A 25,366-nucleotide genomic window follows, 5' to 3' on the forward strand; every position below is an offset into this window, starting at 1 on the left:
ATATCATCCAGTTTACATGGATAAGTAAGGAAGAAGTTCATAGTCGGGTTGAAATGCTTTGATAGAGAGGAAATCGTATGCAGTAAGAACCTAGAAAAGGTAGTTAGCATAAGACTTCTGAAGGGGGAAAGGTTTTACTGGAGGATTGTTACTGGAGCCAAGACAAAAAACAACAACAACAGCAACAAAAAAACTGGTCAATACAGAATCTAAAGGAAGGCTTTGTTAGGATTATAACATTTTATTATCCCAAACATTTATATCTATCACTTGCTTATAATGTTATTTCCTTTGTGAGCTACTGTGATTCTGTAGGTTTTTTTATTCCAGTAACATTTTCAAAAGGATCCTACAGTCTATGTGAAAGTGTCAGTGGGAGCTGATGTTGGTTTATGAAAATTTGCTGATCATCATGTATAGGTCCTTCATTTTGCCGCACAAAAGAGCCAAGACCCACATAAACGGTGAAGTGCTTAATGTCAGATACTTATAAACCTCAGACCTGGGACTTGGCTTGGATTATAGTCATGGTTTTGTCCTGAAGCTAAAGCTCTTGTTGAAAAATGCGTGAGGCTAAGTGATGGTTTAATAATAAAAAAATAATTTATATTTCCCAGTATTGTAATCCTTTGGGAGAGAAGTGATTAAGAAATGTGAAGTAATGGAAGTATCCTAGGTGGAATATAGATGCTAATTTATTTAGGTAAAGTATGGGGTACCTTTGGTTCAGAAAGTTCAGCTTTTTAAAGTGGAGTCACTTAATTTCTGATGTTTTTGTACTTGCCATTTTTATAATGCATGTATAGTGTGAAGATTTAATTTAATAAGAAGCCTGAGTGTGTGAGGTAATAGTAGCAATAGAATTTGTAAGCTCAGATTTATTCATACATTCTTCCTTTAACTGGCCTTTTAACTGAAGTAAAATTGATGGAAAAAGCATGAAGTTATGGAGAATTTGGAATAGGGATGCCTTGGGTTGACTGTGATTATCATAATGTATTTCAACCTTGAAACTGAGCCCTGGATGACAGAGGAAGGCAGCTTAGACATAACGAAAATGCCAGATAGACAAAATAACCTTCAGCTAGTCTCTAAAAGAATGATTAAGCAGTTCAAAATGTAAATGTCATATTCTATCACATAGCCATTTCTGGGGATTTTAAATGACCGTATCTGTTCTTTTTCTGGATCCAGAAATGTACTTCAATTCTGAATGGCATAAGGAAATATTTGGGGCCTACTGTCAGCCTTCTTCTAGTTGCTTTACCCAGGAGATAGAGTGTGCAAAAGTCAAAATATTTCTAAAAAACAATGTAAATGATACAAAAGCAAAGATTAAAAGGCATCCTCAGAATTTCCATAGTTAAGTCCAATGGAGAGTTTAGACTTGAAGTGTTTGAGGTCTTACTGATTACATCACTTACGTCTTTTTTATTTTTATTTTTTATTTATTATTTATGATAGTCACAGAGAGAGAGAGAGAGAGAGAGAGAGAGAGAGAGAGAGAGGCAGAGACACAGGCAGAGGGAGAAGCAGGCTCCATGCACTGGGAGCCCGATGTGGGATTCGATCCCGGGTCTCCAGGATCGCACCCTGGGCCAAAGGCAGGCGCTAAACCGCTGCACCACCCAGGGATCCCCACTTACGTCTTTAAACTCTTATTGGCTAGTTACTCTTCCTTCACTTTTCTTCAGATACTCAAAGGGAAAATGGCTAAACAAAAATGTGCATGTTAACTGTTATAATTTGCTGTATATACTAATTTTTCCTAGTGAGAATAACCTGTGTATATAAAATGAAGATGTACATTATTTCTAAGTTTCTTTCTTGTTCTAATATTCTTACCCAGACTCTTACCTTTTGCACTGTTCAAAGTTCTACCCATTCTCCATTGAATTACACCCTATCTATCAATAATTAATTTCCAGATGACCATACATTAATTATCTATTCCTTTGTCAATTAGTGGGTGGGTCCTTATTAAATGTATAATTAAGTACAAATTCTGGTTCTAACTACTTTCCTGCCCATTTTTATGAATCTTTCCCTCTGCCCTTATACTTGTTTAGTGATTTCTAATTTGCATATAATTTTTCCATATATTATTTCATCATTATAATAACCCTTTATAGTGATAAGTGCAGGCATTACTATACACATGTACGAATAAGCACCAAGTCCAAGTAGGTTAGGTGATTTGTATGACAACTGTTCTCAAACTTTTTAGTCTCAGAAAATCCCATTTAAAAAGCATCTTCTAAAATGAAATGCTTAAGGTATAGATCTAAGAAAATATATACAGATCTATAGGTGGAAAACTATATGACACTGATGTAAAAAAAATCAAAGATTTATATAAATGGGGAGATAATCTGTGTGGATTAGAATACTCAGTATTGTTAAAATATTAGTTTTTTCTATTTTATCATTTTAATCTATAGACTCAACACAGTCCCAATCAAAATCCCAGTAAGCTATTTTGTAGATATCATCATACTAACTCTAAAGTTTATATGGAAAACAAAATATCTAGTAAGGCCAAGACAATACTGAAAATGAACAAAGTTGGATTACTCAAACTACCTGATTTTAAGATTTAATGTAGGATTACAGTAATCAAGACACAGTGGTACTGGCAAGAGAATAGACACATAAATTAACAGGACAGAATAGAAAGTCCAGAATAAATTCACACAAATCTAATCAATGATCTTTGACAAAAGAGCAAAGACAATTCAATGGACAAAGGATAGTCTTTTCAATAAATAGTGCTGGAACATATGTAGTAAGTGAACCTAGGCACAGACCTTACTATTTATACAGTAATTAACACAAAATCAATCATATACCAAAATTTAAAATGTGAAACTATACCACTTATTGAAGAAGGCATAGGAGAAAATTGATAGGACTCTTTGGGTTTGGCAGTGAGTTTTAAAATACATTAGTAATGGGATGCTTTGGGTGGCTCAGTTAATCATCTAACTCTTGATTTTGGCTCAGGTCATGATGTCAGAGTTGTGAGATTGAGCCCCACTTCAGGCTCTGCGCTGAGCATGGAGCCTGCAAAGGTTCTCTCCCTTTCCTTTGGCCCCTCTCCCCCCTTGAAAATAAAAAATAAAAATATGTAAATAAAATACATTAGTAATGTGATCCAGGCAAGAAAAAAAATGGGTAAGTTGGGCTTAGTTATAATTGAAAACTTCTGCTCAATGCAAGACACTGTTGAGAGTGAAAAGACAAGCTGTGGATGGGGAGAAAATATTTGCAAAACACATTTGATAAAGGAATTCTATCCAAAATATGTAGAGAACTCTTAAAAGTCAATGATAAACAAATCAACTCAATCAAAACATGAACAAAAGATTTGAAGAAACATTTCATCAAAGAAGATATATAAATGGCAAATAAGTCTATAAAAGACATTCAACATCATAGGTAATGAGGGAATTGCAAATTAAATTTTTTTTTAAATTTAAATTCAATTAATTAACATATAATGTATTACTAGCTTCGTGGGTAGAGATCAGTGATTCATCAGTCTTTTTTTTTTCTTTTTTCTTTTTTTTTAAACTTTTTAAATTTATTTATGATAGGCACACAGTGAGAGAGAGAGAGAGAGGCAGAGACACAGGCAGAGGGAGAAGCAGGCTCCATGCACCGGGAGCCTGACGTGGGATTCGATCCCGGATATCCAGGATCGTGCCCTGGGCCAAAGGCAGGCGCCAAACCGCTGCACCACCCAGGGATCCCTCATCAGTCTTATATACTACTCAGTGCTCATTACATCACGTACCCTCCTTAATGTCCATCACCCTGTTACCCAATCCCCCGACGCACCTCCCCTTCAGTAACCCTCAGTTTGTTCTCTGTGATTAAGAGTCTCTCATGTTGTCTCCCTCTCTGATTTTGTCTAATTTGTTCCTCTCTTCCCCTAGGATCCTCTGTTTTGTTTCTTAAATTCCACATGTGAGTGAGATCATCAGATAATTGTCTTTCTTCTGATTGACTTATTTCGCTTGGGATAATGCCCTCTAGTTCCATCCATGTTGTTGCAAATGGCAAAATTTCATTTGTTTTGATGGCTGTATTTGTTAAAACCTGTAGAACTTTCGCTGTGTGGCGTGTTCCGATGAGAGATGAAATGATTACTGAGTCCAGTATCTTGGAATAAAGAGGCCTGAAGAGGCTATACCATCAGGCACTGCCTAGAAGTGCAGGTGCCAAGGTGAAACCCCAAGTTGGGGTTGGCTCTCAGTTTTATTATTGTAGAATGTAAAGTATGCAGAAGCAAGGAGGGGAAAAACAGCTCAAGAAACCAATCATGTGGGGGGCAGCAGGAACTGCATATGTGACTATCTGCACGGGTGTCAGGGAAGCATTAACCAGGGGGTTGCAGGGGATGGGGGAATTGACCTCAGCAGGCCTGGCTATCTTATCCACCATCATGGCTGTCTTCACATGTACTGTTTTCACTATGGACTGATGGTAGGAATACTTGGCTTTTGCCACACGCATAAAGCTGTTGCCATGTATGCATGTCCCTGTTCTTATTGTTCTCTTACCCACTGAGGTCTTGCTCTCCCACAAACTATAGCAGAAGGAGTGGATATTAATATGTACAAAATTATAAAACTTTGTTTAGATGGCCAAGGATCCTGGGATGGAATGTAAAATGTGACAAAAGAATCTAAATGTAATAAGATTATATGAAACAGTGCTGCTGAAAGGGGTGGAGGAATAAGGTGCTGATCTAAGAAACTTTGAAATGAGTGGAATCTGTAAAACTAAAAGGCAAAGAGAACCATATACATAAACACTATACTCTCATACAGGGGTGTACAGGGCAAGGGTTAACAACTTTGAAACTACTCTCTATATTTCTACTATTATAGTTGGGTTACAGGTTATACACATTTCTTTATCCATCTATGGAGTGACACTTGGGTTGCTTCCATATCTTGGCTATTGTACATAATGCTGCAATAAATATAGGTGTGCATATATATTTTCAAATTAGTGTTTTCATTTTCTTTGGATAAATACCCAGTAGTGGAATTACTGGATCATATGGTAAACTTCTATTGGTTTTTTTTTTTTTTAAGGCATTAAGTTTGTATAATTTGTTACAACAGCCATAGGAAATTAATACAGTCATCAAAGAAAAGGAAGGTCTGAGAAATTGTCACAACCGAGAGTAACTTAACAATAACTACTAAATGTAATACAATGTTCTGCGTGGGATCCTTAAACAAGTTGGACATTGGAGGAAACAGGTTATCTTAATAAAATATAGACTTTAGTTAATAATGTATTTGTATAGGTTCACTTATTGTAACAAACGAGGGTAGGAGGGCAGAGAAAATAATTGTGACAAATGTATCACACTAATATAAGATGTTATAAGGGAAACTGGGTGTGGGGCACGTGGGAACTCTTGGAACTATCTTCACAGTTTGTCTACACATCAGAAACTGTTACAAAATAAAAGATACAGTAAAAAAGAAAGAAAAGGAGAAAGTACTTCTTCTGGGAATAAAATGAACCCAGAATGTTCCACCCTCAAAGCAAGGATTTCCTTACTTTTGCAACTATGTGCTGGGGAAAGTATTTTATAGGTCTCCTGTATTCCTTAAACTGTGTGTAGTCAGCCTTGCCATTCAAGGCAGATAAGCTGTTGGGAAAACAGACTTAGTCAGCTACAGAGGAACTCAGGGCAAGTCACAGCTTCTAAACAAAGTAGTGCTTTGGCTTTCTTGTGGCTTGCTTGCTTTCCTTCCCGAAGAATTAAGTCCACAAGTCCTGGGATGGGGCCCAGGAAGGTAGGTGTCTGTGCTAGGAGTCCTTGGAGAAATGGCTGATTCTAGGTCTGGGGCAGAGAAAGAATAAGACAAGGTGGCTGGACACATCTTCCTGTACCAGGAAGTGAGGAATTGCTCAGAGGGGTTATATCTAAAGGACACAGAAGCGGCCTTAAAAAAATAAAAGGATACAGAAACGACCTTGACAAAAGAGCAGTCACTGGCGAATTTTTGAACAATTTGAGCATTATATAATACTCATTATCAAATTATAGCACACTGAATAAAACAGACATTCATGAGTCTGCAGTGACATAAATTAATAGAGAAAAGAAAAGGAAGCATGGAATTTGGAAGATCACAATTTGGGAACCGGTGTGGTATAATCAGTTATCCATGAAGTATCAGTGGATGCCAAAACTAATGGGTGAAAGTTTAATGAGGAATGGGCTATTCATGTAGTCTCAAAGCATCTCCTCGCAACATATCTATTAATTAAGAAGGAAGAAAGAGGAACTTCACAGCCGGAAACCTGGCAGATACTAACCCTGCTCCAGTGATGACAGCTAATGTTAATAGTAATGGAACAAAAGAAAGTCATGCACTACCTCATCATAGGATGGGGTATGAGGACCAGGAGTTCATTTCTGTGATTGTTCTAACCGAAATCTATAATGTAAATCTAATCTTGAGGAAACAACAGAGAATTCCAAATTAGGAGTCTTTCTAGATCTCTGCCTGTAACTTTCAAAATTTTATAGATCATGAAAGTCAAGGAAAAATTTAAGAATTAATTGTTACAGAGTTAGAGACTCAAAAATGTGACAATTAAATGCAACCCATGATCTGATCTTTTTGCTACAAAAGATATTAGTGGGATGATTGGTGAAACTGGATTAGGGCATAGTGATTACAGGGTATCGTTGTTGGTTTGTTGATTTTGATGATTATGTCATGGTTATTTGGGAAAATGTCCTATTAAAGGAATTACAAACCTAAGTTTTCAGCAACTTACCTAGAAATGGCTCAGAAAAAAAAAGATTATACTATTCTTGAACTTTTATGAGTTTGAAATTACTATTTTTTTAAATTATTTTTTTTAATTATCTTTAAAATTTAGAAGCCAATATGGGGGTGAAAGGATGAGAGGAAGAATTTATTCAGAATAGCTCTGATCAACTAAAGATCCCCAGACCTTGAGGAAAATTTGGCACATTAAAGAGAAGTATTAAGATCAAATATTAATTCCAGGAAAAAGAGCTTGTGGAAAGGATTTTTTCGTAATGAAAAAATACATAAATAGCCATGGAAACGTCATATTGAATGAATTTTAGAAGTTAATTCTTTTCCATGGCTGGTCTCTTTGCTAAAGGTGGGAGTGGAAGTTTAGCTCCCTGCTGGATCTTGCTGGTAGGGGCACTGGGGAGAGAAAGAAGGGAATAGCCACTTAGTAGGATCTTGTCTGGCCTTGGTGCTGCTGGGAGGGGGTGACGTTTAGCTTCCTTTGGGCCTGGCTGACCCCAGAGAAGCGCATGGGAGGACCAATGATGAAGAAAAGAGAGAAATTTTAAGATAGAATTTATAGACCACAGCTGTACCATTCTTCTACCCTAAACTTTGGACCTTGACACCTTAAGACATATGGTTTCCTTACGCTTTTTGAATGAAGAGTTTTAGAAAGCATAATTTTAAAGGACCATTATTCCACCTAGCAATCAGTGTTTAAGTCAGAAATGTGATAAAAGACAGTTACTGGGTTTTCTCAGAGGTGGTATTAAAGATACCAAAGAACAGAAGCTGTAGGAGGTATTTTCCCTTAATGATAAATAATGGTCAAAGGGCAGATTTATGGTTGCGACTGACCTGAAATAACTGTTTTTTTAATTCAAAAACATGCTGAAAAATGACTCTTCTCTCCTATGTTGCTAGTTACATATGTAATGTACTAAACAGTACATCTTTGGTCTGTACTAGTTAGTCTGGTTTAAAACTGAAGGTAGGGCAGCCCGGGTGGCCCAGCGGTTTAGCGCTGCCTTCAGTCCAGGGTGTGATCCTGGGGTCCTGGGATCGAGTCCCACGTCGGGCTCCCTGCATGGGGCCTGCCTCTCCCTCTGCCTGCATCTCGGCCTCTCTCTCTCTGTGTCTCTCATGAATAAATAAATAAAATCTTAAAAAAACAAACAAACCCTGAAGGTAGCTAGAATCTTTGACAATTATAGTACAATTGTTAAACTATTTTAAAATTGGTGAGTATTCTTCGTTTACAGGTTGAAAGCCTAAAACATAATAAAAATAATGACTATCTCTGAAAATCATGTGATTAAGAGTTTTAAAAAAATTTTAAATACAGTGCTTATGTTCTTTGGATGATGGAAGAATTGATTAAAGTACCTGAAATACATTAGTTTTCAATAAATATTTGCTGTGAAATGAATGTTTAATCTTAAAAGATTGGAAAATACTGGCATTTCTCATGGAGCAAGAAGTAAATGTCTTGCCTGTATTACTCAATTCCTATTCTCTACTCAATAGAGAATTTGGGATTTGATGTAAATGAAAGGTACCTGGGTTAATCTTGAACTGAAATCACACAGCAAGGAGGAACCCTAATCATTAATAGCAAAATCAACTTCATTTTCTTTGCTGCAATTTAGAAGTAGCATCGACTGCGTAGCTGCCGTGAACGCTGCCCACTCATAAGAGGGACTTTTGGAATCTGTTACCATTTGAGAGAAACTCTTACTGCATCCACGTGCTGCCCATGGCGGGGGCACACTGAGAGTGATTGGCATGATACATTGCTGAGTATACTGCATAGGAGAAATCCTTCCGCTCACAGATTTTTTTTATATTGTTAGATCCTGTGGCTGCCAGAAAAATGGAAGGTTCTGCTTGTTTATAGCAGAATTCCTCTGGTGCAATCAATTTTCTTTCTTTCTTTCTTTTTTTTAAGATTTTATTTATTCATTTGACAGAGGGAGCAGGCACCAGCAGGGGGAGCGGCAGAGGGAGAGGGCGAAGCAGGCTCCCCGCTGAGCCCACCTCAATCCCAGGACCATGACCTGAGCTGAAGGCAGATGCTTAACCCACTGAGCCACCCAGACATCCTCTAATTTTCTTTTTATTTAAGCTATCTTCCCCAACTCCACCCAAAGCTAGTATTATAAAAAAGATTGCTGCATCCGAGCTTCTACAATCTGAAGTCTCTGCTTTTGGCCCATCCAGGTGCACAGGTATCTTAGTCATAGGAAACGACAGTCCCGTTATGTACTAATTTCATGGAGGGTCTGAGATATAGCAAAGCGCAGGACATTGTGCAATGTGAGGAACATGGCAGAGAAGGTTTTGTTTTCCACGGGAAAGACTTCCTTACCTAAGGGGTCATTAAAGTATCTAAAGGGAAAGAGGCAGTGAGTACTCGTCGGCTAAATTTTCTGCTAGGGATTCTTTGTGATTTTCAGCTGGATGACCTACTTTAAATATTCTGCAATTGCCTCAGTTTGTGATGAGGATATTGGTAAGAAAAAGTTGTGTAAAACCTCTAAGGAAATCCGTCTAATCTGTCATAAATTTTGTTTTTTTAAAAGGTATAGATGAGAAAAGGAGTAACCTTTAATCATTGAATATTACTTAATAATAATTCAGCAACTATAGGGTTTTAAAAATATTTGAATAGACCATTTTTTTCTTCAGCAATCTAAATTCAGTCCATTTGTTTTCCTTACAAATATTATCTGAAACTTAACACAGAAAAATAAGGACCAGGTGTATGGGCATACTTTGCTTTACTGCACTTTGCAGATAACTACTTTTTATTTATTTATTGTTTTTTTTTCTTTTTACAAATTGAAGGTTTGTGGTAACCCTGTCAAGCAAGTCTATTGGCACCATTTTTCCAACAGTATTTGTTCACTTCGTGTCTTTGTGTCACATTTTGTTTATTCTTGCAATATTTCAAACTTTATCTGTATTATATTTATTATGGTGATCTGTGATTACAACTTGTTGAAACCTCACATGATGGCTAGCCTTTTCTAGCAATAAAGTATTTTTTGTTTTTAGACATAATGCTATTGCACACTTAATAGACTGTAGAATAGCATAAGCATAACATTTTTATGCCCTGGGAAACCAAAAAAGTCACTTGACTCGCTTTATAGTGATATTTATTGCCGTGGTCTGAAACCAAGCCCACATTATTTCCGAACTATGTCTGTAATTGAAATTTGGGGTGTACTTACTTTGTTAATGCTGTTGGTTATAGTGATATTCACAAATATTTATCTGCTATAGTTTATAAAGCATGGATTCTTCAAATCCAATGAATTTTGTAGTTTGTAAAAGCAGTAGTGCTGGGACTTTTGAGGTAAAAACTTAGTCCTTTTTTTTTTCATCCTGTCCTAGATTTCATGTGCCTACAGATTATTTTTTAATTAAATTAAAATTTTTTTGAGAATATAAGCATGGGGGAGGGGCAAAGGGAGAAGGAGAGAGAGAATCTCAAGCAGGCTTCTTATAATCTCATGACCCAGAGGTCACTACCTGAGCCAAAATCAAGAGCTGGAAGCCTTAATCGACTAAGCCACCCAAATACTCCCAAATTTAATTTTTTTAAGTGTGGAGTTTAAGTTTCAAGACATTTTAAGTTGACTTGAAGGGAGAACTATCTAGGATTCATTTCTTTTAGAGTAATTTATCCCTATTTAAAGATTGCCCTACATGTAATAGCTGCATACAAAAAGTTATAAAACTGTCCTTGGTTTTACTGTGATAAATGAAAAATACTAAGAATACTAAGATTCTCCAGTAGAACAAAGTATGCAAGGATTTTTATGTTGTTCTTTTTGTTGTTGTTGTTAACAGTGAGAGCAGAATAACTTACTGGAATATAAAAATGAGAGCTGAATGAGCAAGCCACCACTGGAGAAAGGGAGTGTTTTCAGAGAACCAGTATTTTCCCCATCCTGTCTCCATTTGACATTGATCAAAACATACCATTGGCCATTTAGTTAAAAAAAAAAAAAAAAAAAAAACAATATGAGGGGTGGCTCAGTCAGTTAAGTGTTTGCCTTCTGTTCAGGTCATGATCCCAGGGTCCTAGGATCAAGCCCCACATTGAGCTCCCTGCTCAGCAGAGAGTCTGCTTGTCTCTCTCCTCTACTGACCCCTCACTCGTGCTCTCTGTCAAATAAATAAGTAGAATCTTTGAAATTTTTTTATGTACAATGAAAGAAGGGGAAAGGGGAAAATGAGAGAATAGAGAAAACTATATTGTAGTGGTTGTGGTGGAACCAAATTGCATTTTTTTTTTTTTTCACTGAGGATGTCTTCTTGGCTGGAAAAACTGACTTCTGGAGTAAAGTAGCAGGTTCCCTTTTTAGTAAACACTTCCTGTCTGCTGCTGGAACACATCAATTGTATTCATCCTCCATTTCCAGGTGTGCATGTGTGTCTGTTTCATTGGTTGGCTGCCTCAGATCGCAAACGGATCTGCCCCACTGACAAACCCTGTCTTCACAATAGGCTTTCACTGGTTTACTAAATGGTGTATGCCTCAGTCTTATACTGTGATCCCAGAACCATCCTGCCCCACCACTTTCAAATTAACATGATGGTTCTTGTCGGTCCCGACTCCTTCCTTGGGCTTCTTGTTTACCATGGTGAGTGCTGGAGTCTCCCCAGCTGCTGCTTCACAAAAGGGGTACCAAGTGGGCAGCCCGGGTGGCTCAGCAGTTTAGCGCTGCCTTCCGCCCAGGGCATGATCCTGGAGACCCGGGATCGAGTCCCACGTCGGGCTCCCTGCATGGAGCCTGCTTCTCCCTCTGCCTGTGTCTCTGCCTCTCTCTCTCTCTCTCTCGAATAAATAAATAAAATCTTAAAAAAAAAAAAAGAGGAGGTACCAAGTCCCACCAAGGGAGCACACAGGTGGCACCAGGAGTGGCAAAAGAAGGAGGTGGCTGCCATGGAGCATGCCTACAGGTTTTAAAGAGCTACAGAGACGTGTTACTACACTAAAAGGATCCCCCGTGAGAAGTATTTTCACCTGACTGTTAACTGGGACTATCTGACAGGGTGATTGAATTCCTCCAAGGAGGATGAGCTGTTATGTCAGTTGAAGTGACACAGGCTTTAGGGAAGAGGCAGTCCCAGGTGTTAGTAGCACATTCCTTAACTCTAAGGCTAAGAGAAGTTTATAAGAACCTCTGTTTTTTTATTTGAAGCTTGGAGTGAGTTTGAAACTAGAATATTTTACTTCTCTTATTTGAAGTAGTGAAAATATTGGTTTTTAAGTAGCTCTTGTGAAATATAAGCTTTCTTCAGTGAAAGGCTGTAGTACTTGCCCACAGCACCCGTCAAGTCAGCTGCTCAGAGGAGCAGTCACGCTCTGTGTTATCCTAAGACCTAACTTCAGCAAACACAAGTAGTACTGAACTCTTCCAAATTCAGTTTGACATCCTAACAGGGAATGGCAGTGGAACATGGTCTAGGCCTTTCAGATGTACATTTTTTTTTTTTTTACAGCAGATTATTTCTGATTAAGTCCGATTTTGGCCATTTTAGACCAAGTTGGGCTTTTTATCTTTGATGTCAGAATTTGACAGTGATTGGGATCCCCGGGTGGCGCAGCGGTTTAGCGCCTGCCTTTGGCCCAGGGCGCAATCCTGGAGACCCGCGATCGAATCCCACGTCGGGCTCCCGGTGCATGGAGCCTGCTTCTCCCTCTGCCTGTGTCTCTGCCTCTCTCTCTCTCTCTCCCTCATTCTGTGAGTATCATAAATAAATAAAAAAAATAAAAGAATCTCAATTTGACAGTGATTGATACCCTGGAGGCATTTTCTATGCTATAGTACCTGGTGCTTTGGGCCGAAGTTCAAAGTGTGCTTCTTAGTGTGTATATATTTGTGTGTGTGAGTCCCTCCCTCCCTTTTACTCTCTCTCCCTATCTTCTTTCATTTATTTCCTTCCCCCTTCCTTCTTTATTTATAATAATTTATAATCATTCCCCCTTACTCATGACATTTAGATGCTTCTCTTATTCCCCAGTGGCTCATTTATTCTATCCACTACCCCTCAATGTTTTCTAATTTTTTTTATTGTGGTAAAATACAATAAGCATAAATTGTACCATCTTAACCATTTTTTAAAAAATACTTTATTCATGAGAGACACACAGAGAGAGAGAGAGAGCAGCAGAGATACAAGCAGAGGGAGAAGCAGGCCCCATGCAGGGAGCCCAGTGTGGAACTCGATCCCAGGTCTCCAGGACCAGGCCCTGGGCTGAAGGCGGCGCTAAACCGCTTAGCCACCCGGGCTGCCCCCATCTTAACCATTTTAAGTGTAGAGTTGGCATTTTATACATTCATAATGTGGAACCATCAGCACCATCCATCTGTGTAACTCTTTTCATCTTGCAAAACTGCTCTGTACTTACAAACAATAACTCCCTAGAGGAGTGATGACAATACTGACTCTATCAGAGGCCCCTCATCTTGTTTCTGTCCTCTCTGTGACCTCTCTTGGGGCTATGTGCTCCAGGCCCCTTGGAGATTAGCATACGTGCCTTAGAAATGCCCACTAAGGCTGGAATGTGGGGAGGATGGCTTTGGCCCTCTGTAAATTTGTTAAAATACCATAGTCTTTCCCCTTCTTGATGCACAGGTAGCATCATGAGGTCTGTCAGTTAGGTGCATGCAAACCCTCTGAAATGCACGTGAACCCTCCGACCTTACTACAGTGCCCCACTCCGTGCCCTTGCTCTGTAGGCCAAGGGCCCGACTTTTTGGGAATTAACTGTGCAGCTCTGAATGACCCATTCAATCCTCCCTGTCAGTAAGTTTCCCTTATACAAATCTATAAATTGTGTGGCATTGCCTGCTTTGTTTTTTGGTCTCAAAATGCCTTTTCCTTTTGGAGAATACTTTACATAGTCCCTCCTCCACCTTCTGATACTCCCTCTTCCCTGGTGCCCCCAGCCTTGTGGCGTCCACCATTCTACTTTCTGCCTGTATGATCTGATGACTTTAAGTGCCTTATGTAAATGGGATCATGCATGTTTGTCTTGTGACTGGTTCATTCCACTTAAGCGGATGTCTTCAAGGTCCATCTATGTTGGTAGCATTTGGCAGAAGTTCCCTCCTTTTTTGAAGCTGAATAGTATTGCATTGTGTTCATTTGTCTGTCAGTGGACGCTTGAGCAGTTTTCATGCTTTATCGTTGGTGAGTGGTGCTGCCGTGAATGCCATTGTATCTCTTCAAGACCTTGCTTTCACGTCTTTTGGGTATATACTGAGAAGTAAATTGCTGGGTAACATGCTAATTCTATCCTTAATTTTTAAGGAATCTCCATCCTGTTTTCAGTAACAGCAGTTACCATTTTAAATGGTACCAGCAGTGCACAAGCATTCACTTCCTCCACATCCTCACCGGAACTTGTTCTGCCTTTCTGCCTGCCTCCCTCCCTCCCTTTCTTTCTTCCCCTTGTACTAGCCATTCTATTGAATGTGAGGTGGTATCTCATTGTGCTTTTGATTTGCATATATGTGAAATATATATGAGGGTTTATTTTGGGGCCTTTTGTCTTTTTTGTAGTGTCTTTGTCTGGCTTTGATATCAGGATAATATTGACCTTATAGAATGAATTAAGTAGTGTTCCCTCCTCTTCAGTGTTTTGGAAAAGTTTGAGAGGGGCTACTTTTAGTTCTTTAACTGTCTGGTAGAGTTCACTAGTGAAACCATCAGGTCCAAGGCTTTTCCTTATTTAGAGATTTTTGATTACTGATTTAGTTCTTTATTCATTATAGGTTTATTCAGATCTTCTATGTCTTCATGATTTAGTTTTGGCAGTACTGGTTTTGTGTTTCAAGGAATTTGTCCATTTCCTCTAGGTTATCCAGTTTGTTGGTGAACAGCTGTTCATAGAACTGGTTTTTTTTCAAATATTTTTTTCAAATATTTGAGAGAGAGAGAGCATTCATACGTGCATAAAAATGGGGGGAGAGGAAGAGGGAGAGGGACAAGTAGACTCCTTGCTGAGTGCAGATACCTCTGTGGGGTTCTATCTCAAGGCCCTGAGATCACGACCTGAGCCAGAACCAAGAGTCAGACGCTCAACTGACCGAGCCACCGAGGTGCTCCAAACTCTTTTATACTTCTTTTTATTTCTGTAGAATTGGTAGTAATGACTCCAGTTTTATTTCTGATGTCAGTAATTTGAGTCTTTTCTGCTTTTTAGACCGTCTAGCTAAAGATTTGTCATTTTGTTGATTTTTTTCAAAGAACCCACTTTTGGTTTCATTGTTTGTCCTCTATGGCTTTTCTGTCCTCTATTTCATTTATCTCTGTTCTAATCTTTATTATTTCCTTCCTTCTGCTACCTTTGGGTTTAGTTTATTCTTTGGTTGCTTAAGTTGGAAGGTTAAGTTGCTGATTTGAGCTCTTGTTTTTTTAATGCAAGCATTTGTAGCTATATATTTTCCCCTTAAGCACTGCTTTCCCTGCATCCCGTCAATTTTGGCATGTTGTATTTTCATTTCAGTTATCTTTAAATATTTTCTAATATCTCTTGTGACTTATTTTTTAATCCATTGGTTGTAAGAGTATGTAATTTCCACAAATTTGTGAATTTTCTAGTTTTACTTCTGTTGTTGGTTTCTAACTTCATCCTGTTGTGGTTGCAAAAGATATATTTTGTATGATATCTTTCTAAATCTGTTGAGGCTTAATTCATGGCTGAACATATGGTCTGTCCTAGAAAATGTCTCATGTGCATCTGTGAAGAATATGTACTCTGTTGTTGGGTAGAGGGTTCTGTATATGTCTTTTGGGTCTAGTTGGTTTATTATGTTTAGTCTCTATTATCTTCTATTGGTTGTGTTATCCATTATTGTGAGTGGGATATTGAGGCCTCCAACTATTATTGTAGAACTGTTCGTTTCTCCCTTTAAGATTAATTAGAGAGCACATGAGCAAGGGGGAGGGGCAGAGGGAGAGGTAGAAGCAGACTCCCCACTGAGCAGGGAGCTTGACATGGGGCTGGATCCCAGGACCCTGAAATCATGACCTAAGCCAAAGGCAGACACTTAACTGACTGAGCCACCCAGGTGCACTGGAAAAGTGTGCACTCTCCCTTCAACTTTGTGTTTTTGCTTCATATGCTTTGATGGTCTGTCAGTAGGTGTATAAATGTGCATAATTGTTATATCTTCTGCTGTAGTGAATCTTTTATTAATATATAATATCTTCTAATTTTTAATGAGACAAAATCATGAGTATTTTAAAAAGCAATGAATCTTATATAATATACTTATATATAATAGACTTCCTCCTCTATCTGAAAAGTTAAATATTTAATATTGCCCCTCATTGTAATTACATCACTTACAACTTTTATTTTTACATACATTAACAAATAATTTATTGTTTATTGCAAATATGCCAAATTCTTTGTAGGAGAAACAGTCACTGTTGAAATTTTAGCTGAAAAAACTATGGATGCAAATAAAACAGGAAGAGAAACATTCTGTTTCTCCCCATTTAAAAAAAAAATTGATGTATTTGAAATTGAGTGGATACATCTATAAAGCATAAGCTCATTCTTACTGTTCTAACATTTTGGTTTCTTATGAAATGGATGTGTTCCTCCTATACAAAAAACTTTAGGTAGGTCTGATCCCCTGTTGAAATTTTTCAGCTCTGCTTATGATCTGCTGATGCTTTTATACAGTGCCCTGTTGGAATTTACTGGCCTATAGTCTTGATAAGGTTTTTCATATTAAGATGAGTCAGTTTTCAGTATTAATAATTCCATGGTAACCTATGGGGAATAGTTTCTGCTTAAATGAGTTAGGAAATGGTAAATCTTTAATAATAAGATTAAAGTATTTGAATGTTTGAGAAGTGAGAATTAATTAAACATACTTGACAGAAGACCATGTTTTCTTCAAAGCAACTATTGTCTCCAAATCCAATAAAAATGAAGTTTTAATATAATATTCTGTAGAGTATTATTGGCTCAATAATACTCTTGACTGTCATTTTTCTCTTCCTTAGTATTGGCTACTGTTTTTTGTTGTATTTACATAATGCTTGTTTTAACGTAACACTCATCAGTTAGGAAATATATAACTTAATAAAAATTTAGAGAACAGGCTATTGAAATGATCATTTATTAGGAATATTTCTTTGTCTTTTTCTTTTTCTTTTTCTTTTTCTTTTTTTTTATTAGGAATATTTCTGACCCCCAGTGTTGCCTATATGTATGAGCCATAAGGTCACCCTGAGGAGTACTCTTTATAAGCACAATCAAGGTTATTGAAGTCAAAGGAAAATTAATATTCAGTGCTTCCACTATTTTTTTTTCTCACTTAATTTAACTTAGAAGTGCTTTAGGACCTTGGCCTACTTTCGTACTGTTCATTTATTGGTAGTAATTATTAATTGATGAATTGGGATTTGATGTCAAGTATTCTGTGTTAACTAGTTTGTTTATCATATCCCACTTTTAAGTTTGTGGATATTTTATAATTGCATCAAGACACTTATTTTATAAAGCATTTTTCCTTTAGTAGAGTGTAAATTTAAGGTCCAGTTAGTTTACTTCCCCATAGCCATGAAAGAACCAGGGCCAAATCCAGAAACTCACCTAACCATGTTCAGCATCCTTACTAGATATTAATAGTATTTAATTTTTAATTCATATTATTGTTGTACCAGATGGTATATATCTTTATGCATACTACATAGAAACTGTAAGACTTAATAGAACCATTACATTTATAATGCATGTGTTTATACCGTTTTATACATTTCACTGTGCTTTCATATTGATATTTCCCTTATCCTCAGAACAACCCTTAGAAATAAATAAGCATTATCTTTAAGTAAATTGAATTTCATCCAGATTGTTTTGGTTGGACAAAAATTCAATTCTCTTGACTTTTTGTTAATCCTTTGCCTGGTCATCGACGGAGAGAACAGTAAAACATCTCATGATAGAACAAACTACTGAAAATACTAGTAGTTCTTTATTTGCACAACATTGGCAATTTTCTATTATATTACTTTTAAAATATTAAAGAATATTATGATATTCTTTAAAAAGAAAATTAGCAGAATTCTTGTGTTACTATGCATACTATAATTTTCCCTTAATAGATCCATATATTCATTAGATAAAAAGTACCTCTCTATGCTAGGAACTGGATTAGTTACTAAAGTACAAAAATAGTCTCTGCCTTCAAAGCAGGAGGATCAGGCCATCAAGGCACTGTTAGATGACTGGACAGCTTATGGACCGTGTATTCCAAGCTAAGTTTACCGAGGGCACTGAAATAATGCTTTTGTCTTCCCCATTAAAGAGGTAAAAGTGTGACTTGCACTGTCCTTTTTCCTGCCTTGAATATAAACATAACTGCAAGCATATTTGAAGCAACAAACCACAACTAAATGGAGCAAAAAGAGAGAGATTTGGTCTTTGATGACCTTCTTGAGCCTCTGAAAGGACCCTAGACTAGGTATCTCTGGACTTCTTATGCGGAGAAAAAAGTTAATGTCATATTTATTTAAATCACATGTAAGGCTAATTTTCAATTACTTGTAGTCAAATATTTTCTCTCTCCTTCTGTTTCTGTACCTTGACTTATACTTTATTTTAATGGAAATTTAGCACAAATACTAAAATAGACAATAGTATAATGTATAGTATGGTATAGTATAATGAATCTGCATCACCCAGCTGCACAAATATTGATCACCCAAATCAATATTTGGCCAACCTTGCACATTCTTGTACTTCCTTTATAATTAGAACTCAAGGAATTTTATAATCCAAGTATGTGAAAATATTATGGAAGCACAGGGAATATAGTGACTAACTTGGCTTGAAGTGGAGGTAAAGGCTCATCAGAAAAGTCTTCATAAGGGAGATGACGTAAGCAGAGGCTTTAAGGGCAAGTAAAGAATGGAAGAAAGAACATTCCTAGTGGAATTTCTAATATGTATAAAGGTCTTTAAAAGCCATAATATAAAAAAAAAGGCATAATATATTCAAAAAATGGGAAATATTCAATTACTGTGGCTATAGAATTTATCAGAGATGAGTGATAGTAGATGAATATAAAAGGACGATTTGATGCCAAATCACAAAGAAGCATTATATACCAGGACGCCTGGGGGTGGCTCAGTGGTTTAGCGCCTGCCTTCGGACCAGGGAGTGACCCCGGGGTCTCAGGATCGAGTCCCGCATCAGGCTTCCTGCATGGAGCCTGCTTCTCCCTCTGCCTGTGTCTCTGCCTGGCTCTCTCTCTGTCTCTCATGGATAAATAGTAAAATACAATCTTTAAAAAAAAAAAACAAAAAAACTAACACTGACAGTAATACAGCTTGTGATTTTGGAGTAGAGGATAGAAAAACAGGTGGTAAAACTCTGCTAATGGTCCAAATGATAGAAAGGCATTTAACACTGTAGTGGCCTTGGGCAGGGAAGAGATGAATCAACATGATTTGGTGCCTGGGTGAGATGGGGAGAAAGGAGTCAGAGTCACAGTGACTTGAGTAGTAATGCAACACGAAGCAGGTTTGGGGTAAGCACAGAAGATGAGCTTGCTCTGTTAGGTTTGAAGTGCTCATAGTACGTTTCAGGTGAAGGTATCCAGTGTGCCAAGTGGAAAACGTGAAATGGACCTTAGGAGAGTCTCACACTAGGGAGTCTCACAACTTGTCTTTCCTCTCAGGTATATCATGGGCGACATGTCATTCATATACACACACACACAGGGATATATACACAGATACACAGTTGATCCTTATTGCTCATGTCTTTCATGTTTACAAATTCACCTACTTGCTAAAATTCGTTTGCAACTCCCAAATCAATAATTGTGGTGCTTTCTCAATCATTTGTAGGTGTGTTCAGAGTGTGAAAAACGAGTTGACTGGGGGTGCTTGGCTGGCTCAGTCATTGGAGCATGTGACTCTTGATCTTGAGGTTGTGAGTTCAAGCCCCACATTTGGGTATCAAGATTAATTTTTAAAAAATGAGTTGCCTGATGTATGCACTCTCAGCTGATGTTGAACAAGGTGACACTTGCCTTCTTGTTTTAACTCTCATACTATAAACTAATGTCCTTTTCGCAATATTCTTAGTGCCACATTTTTTATATTTTTTGTGTCTTTTTGGGGTGATTATGCTGTTTAACTTGTCCTACAAATGTGCTGAAGTGCTGCATAGTGTTCCTAAATACAATAAAGTTGTGATGTGCCTTATGTGTGTTACATAAACTTCGTTCAGTCATGAATTACACTGTTGAGTTCAATTTTAATGAATCAACAATATTTAATAAATAACATGGGGCGGCCCTGGTGGCTCAGTGGTTTAGTGCCGCCTTTGGCCCAGGGCATGATCCTGGAGACCGGGGATCGAGTCCCATGTCAGGCTCCCTGCATGAAGCCTGCTTCTCCCTCTGCCTGTGTCTCTGCCTCTATCTCTGTCTGTGTCTCTCATGAATAAATAAATAAAATCTTTTTTAAAAATTAAAAAAATAATAACATGTTTTTAACAGAAATACACATAAGACAAACTTTATGTATTAATCAGTTGGTGAAAATGTTGTGATCAGAGGCTAACCCTATATTTCCCGTTTCCTAGAAGCACTAGAAGTTCAGTATTCACTGATGCAGTGTTTGTGGAATCTTTATAGAACATAACTACCACAATAGTGAGAATTGACTATGCATGTATATAAAATCTGCTACTCTTTTATGAACAGTTCTTACATGTGTACAGTGCAGACATTAGCCCCAATTTATGGTTAAAATTGTGGTCCCAAGAAATATACAACTTTCTCTTCTTGTTGAAAGATAAATACACAACAGACAAAACCAGTTAGATGTTTTAGATCATATTCTGTATTCCTTCCCTAAGCCAGCAGGTTTTGCATAAAATGGAGTTTTGAAAAAAAATTCAGATGATACTGGCTGACAGCATCTAAATGATCATGTACAGCACACTTGAGCACACTTGTTGTGGTTGTCAACATCATATTCTTGGGCTGCCAGTTTCTTTTATAACTTGGTGTTATTCTCTTTAGCAAGCTTGGTACATTTTCAGTCCCTCTACTCTTAGAAATTTATATTACAATGGTGTTTATGTATGAGGGGATTTCATAATCGAAGACTAGTGTTTGTGCATTCATATCTGTCAATTTGCTTGAATACAACAGCTCAAAAGGATTTCTTAACCTTTCATTCACGAACGTTGGTTCATATCAGTAGGGGTATTTTAAGATGACAGGTATTATGCGAGAGTGAGAATCATCCATATTTTCTGACATAACATCAGTGTTATGTTGAAAATGAACATTCGGCGTTGTATCTCACTTTTTACTGTCTGCAAACTGAAAAGCAGGGAATTGGCATTTACAGAGTCAAGGACAAGAAGACATACAACTCCATGCAAATGACTTTTATGCTCCAAAGTGCTTCTGTGCTTGATGTCAGCATATATCTGTTTTCTAATCACCTTTCTTTTTGATACAGGAGAATCTTGCTTTGGGTTGTTATCATCTTCTATAGACATATAGTTTTAAATATATAAAATAAAAATGATACAGAACTACATTTAGAGATGCTTCAGTTTGGGATGGCTGATTTACTTGTACTGCTTATGGTCTTTTAGCTAATGTATTAGAGTGAATGTTCTCTGTCTTTACTGTAAGCAGTAGATTGTGTCATCAAGTGCAGTTCAAAGATACAATACTTTTTTCCTCTTTTCATTCTTAATATGGAAATACCTCATAGATCTGTTCTTTGCACTATGATTAGTGTATTTAACTTTCAGGATTGATATTCTTTAATTATTCTGCTTTCAGAGAACAAAATATTTATAGTTTAATCCCTCTGTGACTTGAATATTAAGCTTACAATATTTTCAGTTTCTTCTTCTGACTTGGAATAATCTAACGTTCCAATAATAAAGATGATTTAGTAAGATTGACTAGCCCTTGACCTACCTGAAAAGAGTCTATTGCCTTATTCCAGTTCTCCAAACTATCATGTAACATAAAGATATATTATAATTTCAAGATTTTATGTAAAGTTCCTCAGTATATGCTAATTGAGTAGGAGTGCTTTCCTAAACCTGTAAGATTGTAAGGGATTAACTAAAAGATGAAAATATCTTTCTAACTAATATCTCTCTAATTGGAAGTGTAAGGTAGTGTCTGTAAATGGTAACTATACCATATAGTTTGAGAGAAAATTATTTGAAAAAAATCTGGTGATTTATTGGTTGTGGTCCCTAAACCTCTTTATGAGGATGGCAACATTTTTTGAGTTTATATATTTGCTGTTTACTATCCCTCCAGCCTTAATATACAAATTTCTCCTCTAAATGTGCTCATTTTTATCTTTTACTCAAATACTTTTATTTCCTCTCTTCCAACAATCTATGAACAATTACTCCTCAGATCTTTAGATCAAGACTTTTTTCCCCCAAAGAAACACTGAAATCCAACTAGTTTCCTTTTTTACTGGCTTTATATTTATAAATTAATTGCTGCTGTGTGACTAGTTTGCTTAGTTTTATTTTTGTTCAGTATAACAAATGTCTCCTGTGTGCTGGTTGTGGTGCTGTGTGAGCTTAGTGGGGTAGGGAAGTATCCTCTGGAGAGACTTCCAGAGGAAGTGATCCTGGATCTGAATTTTGAAGAACAAGTAGGAATTTCCTATGTGTGCAAAGGATGTTATGGTTATATTGGCAAGGAGAACAGTGTGAGAACACATGGGATTCAGTATGATTTTGGTGTGATGAAGGGGAGAAATATAAAGTGAAGCTAAAGAGATAGAGGCATGAGCCAGGTGATTGAGTACTTTAAGTGTCATACTGTCAGGAGTTCCTGGATGGCTCCGTGGTCTAGCACCTGACTTCAGCCCAGGGCGTGATCCTGGAGTCCCGGGATCAAGTCCCACGTCAGGCTTCCTGCATGGAGCCTGCTTCTCCTCGGCCTGTGTCTCTGCCTCTCTCTCTGTGTGTCTCATGAATAAATAGATGAAATCTTTAAAATAAAAATAAATAAATGTCATACAATTCACTTACTCTGTGGATGAACTGTGACTTCATTCTATGGATAATAGCCATTGAAGGGTCTGACATATGGTGCATGACTTGACAAGATTTTCCTATTTGAGTCATCATTTTGGCAGCAGTATAACAAATGATTCTGAGGTAGGATAAGAGTGGACTGATTAGATTACTTAAATTGGTCATATTGAGAGATAATGACCTGGATTTGGGTACTGTTGATAGGGATAGAATAGAGAAAATACACTTGGAAAGCATTTAGAGTAGAAATCAGTGAGACTTAAAGATGATTGGTGAAATGTGATTATTATTAGACTTTTGGTGTGTCTAAGTGGCTCCTGCGCTGTTAACCAAAACAGGGAAGAGACGAAAAGCTCACTTTTGAACATACTGAGTTTTTACCTATGGTATATTCAGTTGGAAACGTCCAAAAGCAACAGGATATAGGAGCCTGAGGCTCATGTGAAAGGTCAGGATCAGGGCTTATCATGTGAGGAGTCCTCCCAGTCCTGGTGGCAACAACCCAAAGAATTTATGCTGAAAAGCTGAACCCTAAGGGGGAAAGGAAAAAAGAGACCCAAGATGGAAATGAGAAGGGAAAGCTCTCTTTTCCTAAATTCCTCTTGAAAGGACAATTTTATCTTTTCTATATCCTCAGTAACACCTTGAATAGTATATTATGTAGAAGATGCTCAGTAAATGTTTGCCACTTACTTTGTTCAAAGCATCTTTGAGCTTCCTTACTCATTTACTTAGAGATTTGTTTCATATTTTGTCCAATTCCATGACTTGATAAGAAAAATTTTTAATTATTAATTTTAAGAAATTTTAATTCCAGTATAGTTAACATACAGTGTTATATTAGTTTCAGGTGTATATTATAGTGATTCAGTTCTCTGCATTACTCAGTGCTCATCATGATAAGTGTACTCTTAACCCTCCTCACGTATTTCACCCACCCTCCCACCGACCTCCCCTCTGGTAACCACCAGTTTGTTCTCTATTTAGTTAACAGTCTGTTTTTGGGTTTGTCTCCTTTTCTCTTTGCTCATTTGTTTTGTTTCTTAAATTCCACATATGAGTGGAATCATACTGTATTTGTCTTTGACGTATTTCTCTTAGCATTATACTCTAGATACATCCATGTTGTTGCAGACAAATGTTTTTTTAATTCATATCATTTCATGAGCCCTACTATGCACTAAGCCCTGTGTTTAAATACTTTATGTATGTTGTCTGATTTTATCCCTAAAATAATCCTACACAGCTAGGTTTTACTATTTTCCATTTTGTATTGGAAGAACCTGAGGGTAATAAGAAAGATTGAGTCGATCAGCATTTTCACATTTCTGTGCAAAACTCCAAAATTCTCTCTTAACAGCCACTGCTGTGTGGACCAAAAGGCCATTTGGCAGAATCCTATTTGGGTTCCACTGTGAGAATTATTCTAACTCAAAGGTGATGATTTATACTAAAGTTTGCATGGTCAGTCTTATGTGGATTAGTATAGTCGTCGGACAGTAAGCCTTTACTTACTCTTTTTTAACTTTCTGGGCCACTACTTCTATTTTCTATTAGCAGTTTGTTTACATTAGATGATTGCTAAATTGCTTATAGTTCTAAAATCCTAGAAATCCATTATTTTGAATAACTCAAAAACTGTTCCTCAGAGTCTACTACCAGGTTTTAGAGATTCACGGGGTAGGTGACTGGGTTAATGACTTAACTAAAATTATATGCAAAGTGTGATTCGTGTGTGCATTTTTGGAGAGATGCAATTCATAGTTTTCATCAGATTCTCATAATTTTAGGTATCCCACCACTCACCCTTCACCCAGAAGATTAAGAATTTAGTTTTAGAAATATTTTTGCATAATGTAATGAACTACAATGCTTCATTCAATGCAGTCCTGAGTATTTATCTTTAACAAAGGTGTTGTTATTCATTAAAAGTAATTTTTTGAGGTAAGGTTACTTTTATGCTACTTAAAACCCATAGTATTTCCTAAATTAAAACACCTCTTATTTTATCACTTAAAAACAAGTCCACTAAATAGAATGAGTAATAGTTTAACTCTGACTAATGGTAAATTAAAGAATGCTTAGTTTTCAAGTATGATTCGAGTAACCTTCACTAATATTTATTTCCTACTTTGCATTTTCCTATAGGAAAAGAATATTTGAGGACCATTTGTAAAGAAAGAAAAGGAAGCAATGACATAATGCCTGGTGGTGGAGCCAGTTAACTGGGTTTGTACTTTCTCTTTCCATCATGTGACACATCTATTCTAGTCTTGAATCCCTTTTTTATCCATCTCCTGCCTTATTCCAGCATCAAATCTCGTGATTTTGAACCTTACCTTACTATGTAAGACCAAGATGAATAAGACATACTCTTTTCAAAGTATTTGCAATGTCTAAGTGAATAGTAAAGACAGAATGACAAAAGCTAGATAATAGTCTCATTTTCAGATAAGAAGCGGTGAGA

At 37.1% G+C, this 25,366-nt stretch overlaps 1 protein-coding gene and 1 pseudogene across 45 annotated transcripts in view; one reads left to right on the plus strand and one right to left on the minus strand.

The window, feature by feature from the left end:
• PEAK1 (pseudopodium enriched atypical kinase 1) overlaps positions 1-25,366 on the plus strand; it is a 294,889-nt gene that overhangs the window by 102,708 nt on the left and 166,815 nt on the right. For all 45 annotated transcript variants that reach the window (XM_072809762.1, XM_072809763.1, XM_072809779.1 and 42 more), the window contains one exon: positions 25,048-25,128. The gene's annotated coding sequence lies outside the window, so the exon portion shown is untranslated. The remainder of the gene's footprint in view (positions 1-25,047; positions 25,129-25,366) is intronic.
• Positions 11,179-11,460, minus strand: LOC140622867 (small ubiquitin-related modifier 2 pseudogene; annotated as a pseudogene).

This window comes from Canis lupus, chromosome 32 (genome assembly GCF_048164855.1).
Source record: "Canis lupus baileyi chromosome 32, mCanLup2.hap1, whole genome shotgun sequence".
In the NCBI taxonomy this organism is placed as follows: Eukaryota; Metazoa; Chordata; class Mammalia; order Carnivora; family Canidae; genus Canis; species Canis lupus.